Source organism: Penaeus monodon, chromosome 37 (assembly GCF_015228065.2).
Source record: "Penaeus monodon isolate SGIC_2016 chromosome 37, NSTDA_Pmon_1, whole genome shotgun sequence".
Taxonomy (NCBI): domain Eukaryota; kingdom Metazoa; phylum Arthropoda; class Malacostraca; order Decapoda; family Penaeidae; genus Penaeus; species Penaeus monodon.
Window position 1 is genome coordinate 9,435,743 of NC_051422.1, and position 5,000 is coordinate 9,440,742.

Sequence of the window (5,000 nt, forward strand, 5' to 3'; positions counted from 1 at the left end):
TACCAGCTGAGACAATGATGTACCATCTGTGCAGATCCCACTTTAATTACATAGCTGTGGGGGTGGGAGGTTGCGAAAGAAAAAAAATGTAGGAAGGATTAGAGAGAGTGAAAAAAGGAGAGAAAATTGACGTTTAGAAATAGAGTGAGAAACAAGAGAGAGAGAACGGGAAGAGAAAGGGAAAGAGAAAGAGAGGAAAGGAGCGAGAACAAGACACCCTGGTCTCTGTGCGCGAGTGCGTGTGGGTGCAGGTGTCTTCTTAAAGGGGTTCACCGGCCCCGGGCAGAGAGGGAGGGGCTTCACTCAGCATAGTAAAGGGGGAGCGAGTGTAAAGGTGACGGCGAAAAGCTTGTTTATAAAGATGGCGTCACGCTCTTGAAGATGAGGGTGGTGGCCAGGGTGACGCGGATGGCCATTATGACGGAAGGTGTGATTATAAATATGATGGCCCGGTGATTACGAGAGTGACAGGAAGATGAGGATCATTAGCGGTTATAAACGATAGACTTGTGCATGTTACGACAGCGGTAATGATGTCGGTGAAAAAATGACTCCGGTTATAGCTAATAATAGAAACTGATGGCCAAAAGCATCCTCTGATTTTAACATTTGAAAACAATTGAACGCGCGTTAAAAATAAAATAAAAACGAAATAAAAACGCTTTTAATATTTCAAGATTCACCGGCAGCCGCAGCAATGCCAATTAGTAATATAGGATTCATTTTGGTTTAATACCGGGAGAGAAAGAGAAATAGAGAGGGAGAGGGAGAGGGGAGTGGAAAAGGGTAGGATGGAGGGGGGGAGGGGCGTTAATTAAAGTTGCCTGGAGTAGTTTGGCCTAATTATTGGACATCATAGTGACAACCACGCAAATAATCTGAAACAGCCCAGAGTTGCCAGCGAGTCAATTAGTCTCTGCCGATGTTGTTAGGGTCTAAGTGGGCCTTCCTTGTTTGTGTATGACTCTTGTATTGACGGCTCTCATTACGTGCCTCGCATTTCTCCTTTTGATCGTTTTGTTTTTTTTCCTGTATTTTTATTATGTTCTAATTAAAGTGCAGTTCTTTGTTTGTATTTTTCCTTTTTTTGCTTTGAACGTTCTAAATATTTAAAATAGGGATATCAATGCTTGCTGTGAATAAGACAAACTGAACCATAAAGGGACAACGTTAAACAAACAATTAGCAAAGAATTCTCGTAGAGAAAACGGTTGTCGGAAAAATGTTAATGAAAACTGGGTGAAGGAGACCGAAGAAAGACGAAGAGAGAGAGAGAGAGAGAGAGAGAGAGAGAGAGAGAGAGAGAGAGAGAGAGAGAGAGAGAGAGAGAGAGAGAGAGAGAGAGAGAGAGAGAGAGAGAGAATAGAAAACACAAATAAGATAGAGGGAGAGAAAGAGAAGAGAGAGATGGAGAGGTAGAGACTCAAGACGAGACAGAACCAGAGACAGAGGTAGATAAAGGAATAAGGTATTAGCATATGCAGTACGACAACGACGGACAAATCCGTAATAACAATAAGAATAGAAGAAAGGAAAAGAAAGACAACGGCGAAGAGAGCACATAAAAGGAACACAACCAAAACAGACAGACACGTGCGCGCACTGTAACCATCCGTACATCGTCCCAAGGATTGTGTCAATTTAATTACAGGACTTGCGCATCGCTGGCCGGATTAATCTCACTTAATTGTCTTTGACTGCATTTGATTAGGCGATTATTAAATCCTGAAGGAGCCGGCGAGGATTAGGATATCCCATGGAGACAGAATTGGGGCTGACTGATCCCGTTTTGAGGGCGGTATAGACAGCCTAAGGAGACGATGCTAATGATTTCGGGATATTTAGAGCATATGCATATTCACACGCACACGCTCTCACGCACACGTATACGAGCGCGCGCACACAAACACACACACACACTTTATATTTATCTATCTAACTGTCCATGTATTTACATATACATATCATACACACACAGACACACGCACGCACGCACTCGTATATATATATCCTTTACTTCCTTGCTCCCCGTTGTCACGTAGAGATGTTCTAAAGTCTAAATTCGTTCGTTTATTTCCACTTCCGCGTTCCCTGACATGACATTGTGTCTAGTGATTAATTGGCGGCTCGTGTCTTGCCTCCCAGCTGATCTTGGCTCGCTGTTTTTCCTATATACAAAAGAGAAGCTAGATAGCAACAGCTGATAATGATATCGCTTTGTGCTTGGTAGTTGGTGTTTCTACGATGACTGGGTGACTGGGAACGTTCCTTGTTCATTTTAAGATAAGGTGTTCTTGTGTTTTCTTGTGGCTTACGTTAGCTGTTTATTTTTTCTCATAAACATAGAAGTACGTGCAGGAAGGATCGTTATTTAGTCATTAAAAGATGAGGGATATAAGTTGGAAAGTGTGAATAGATAGATGGAAAGAACGAAGGGGATTGTAACGAGAAAAGAAAGTATGGGGGAAATAGAACGAGGGAAGAAGAATGTGAAGATGAATAGAAAATATAAAGAGTGAAAAGAAATCAAGAAAAGAAGGCAGTGAGAAAAGAATTGCAGAGAACCAATAGAAAAAGTGAAAGGAAGAATGATAACAACAAAGAAAGAATATAAAGGAAGAAAATAATTTTTTGTGACCAAAAGGAAGAAACAATAAACCGAGAAGGCGCAGGCGTAGTGAGGTCTAGGGCTAGGGATATGAAGATGGAGAGCGAGAGAGAGAGAGAGAGAAAGAGAGAGAGAGAGAGAGAGAGAGAAGCAGAAAAGGGAAGTTTGTGCTACAGGCGCTCGGGGATCCTCCTCCTCCCTCGGCAATTAAAGTTGGGAAGATCATTGGCTTAATGTTAGGCGCTGCGGGGACGCTCCTTGGGCCCGTCCGAGGCGGTAGGCAGGCGGTGTGCTGGCTGTGGCTAGCTCTGTTAGGCAAGCTGTGCCATCACTGCTACGACTGTGAGAGTGCTGTGGCAGTTCATCATCATCAGTCATCATCTTCATCATCGTCACTATCATCACCATCGTCATCACTATCAGCACCACCAACACCGTCATCGTCATCGTTACCACTGTTATCATTACTATCATCATTATCATCATCATCACCACCATCATCATCATCATTATCCTCCTCCTCATCATCGTCATCATCAGCATCAGCATCAGCATCATCATCATCGTCATCGTCATCATCATCGTCATCATTAACTTTGTTGTTATTATTTTCATAATTGTTTAGGGTTGTGGGAGAGACTGCAGAGTCTTAGAATATGCATTTACTTTATAGAACAAGAAGGGATTTTTTTTTCACAATCTTTGCCCTAATTCTTTAACTACCTTATGTAATTGTCTGGATTGCAAAGTCTGGACTGCAAATAGTTGCAGAACTTATGTTTTATACTATGCCCTGGGTGGAGAGTAATAATTTGTTTATGTTAAGAGAAAAATGTGTTTAAAAAATTATGCTCGCACATTTTTTAAAGTATATATATCTATTATTGTAACATTGGAAGATATACTAATGATAAGGACAATCATAGTATTAATAATAGTAGTTATGATAATAATTACGATAATAGTAATATTGATGATGATATTGATGATGATGATTCTAACAATACTTCTACTACTTCTACTACTACTATTTTTATTATTGTTATTGTTACTACTACTACTACTGCTACTACTACTACTACTACTACAATTACTACTACTGCTGCTACTACTACTGCTGTTCTTACTACTACTACTACTAATACTACTACTTCTGCTGTTCCTATTACCACTATTACTACTACTACTAACAACAAAAACAATAATAATAATAATAATAATAATAATAATAATAATAATAATAATAATAATGGGAATGTTAACGCATGTACTTTAGCACGCGTGACCACACAAAATACACTGTGGTTATTAGAATATAAAACTGACTTGGAACAACAAAGGCAAAAATTGACGTAAACGCACTATGCCACGACCTCTGAGCCGCCCCTGCCGCCGCCGTATATTTTTTTTCTTCTTTTTTACCCTTTTTAGCAGAAGCGACATCCCTGACCCAATTAAACTGGCGGATCATTGTTAATTAACACGACACCCTGGTACCCATCACCCTTTCCCCCGTGTCCTCCCCTCACTCTCTCTCTCTCTCTCTTTCTCTCTCTCTCTCTTCTCTCTCTCCTCTCTCTCTCTCTCTCTCTCTCTCTCTCTCTCTCCTCTACTCTCTCTCTCTCTCTCCTTCTCTCCTCTCTCTTCTCTCTCTTCTCTTCTCTCTCTCTTCTTTTTCTCTCTCTTTTCCTCTCTCTCTCTCTCTCTCTCTCTCTCTCTCTCTCTTAATATATATATATATATATATATATATATATATATATATATATATATATATATATATATATATATATTATATATATATATAAATAGATAGATAGATAGATAGATAGATGTATAGATATATAAAAGAGAGAGAGAGAAAGAGGAGAGAGAGAGAGAGAGAGAGAGAGAGAGAGAGAGAGAGAGAGAGAGAGAGAGAGAGAGAGAGAGAGAGAGAGAGAGAGAGAGAGAGAGAGACAGACAGACAGAGAGAGAGAGAGAGAGTGAGAGAACCGAAAAGGGTAAGAGTTACGGTTAAGCTTTAGGATCAGAACGGCTATTTGAAGTTCGGGGAACGAGCACCAACTTCAGTTTGTGATTAGGGTTAAGGAAGCAGAAATGGCGTCTTTGAATGAAAATGGAGGGCCAGAAGAGGGAATATGGAAATGTACATTAATATTGTTACATATTATCCGAGAAAGACAGAATTGGACTGGAGGGGGAGGCTGTTCTACTTTTATTCCGATGATGATTTGTCAAGGTATAGGTAGCCTTATCAGTTATTATGTAGAAAGTCTACGGACTCTGTTCTCCACGTTTCATTTACACGTCAGATATTTCAGTTTCAATTTCAGTCTCGAGGTAATGGGTATGAAAGATCGGGAGAACGTCTCAGAATTATCTTAGAATA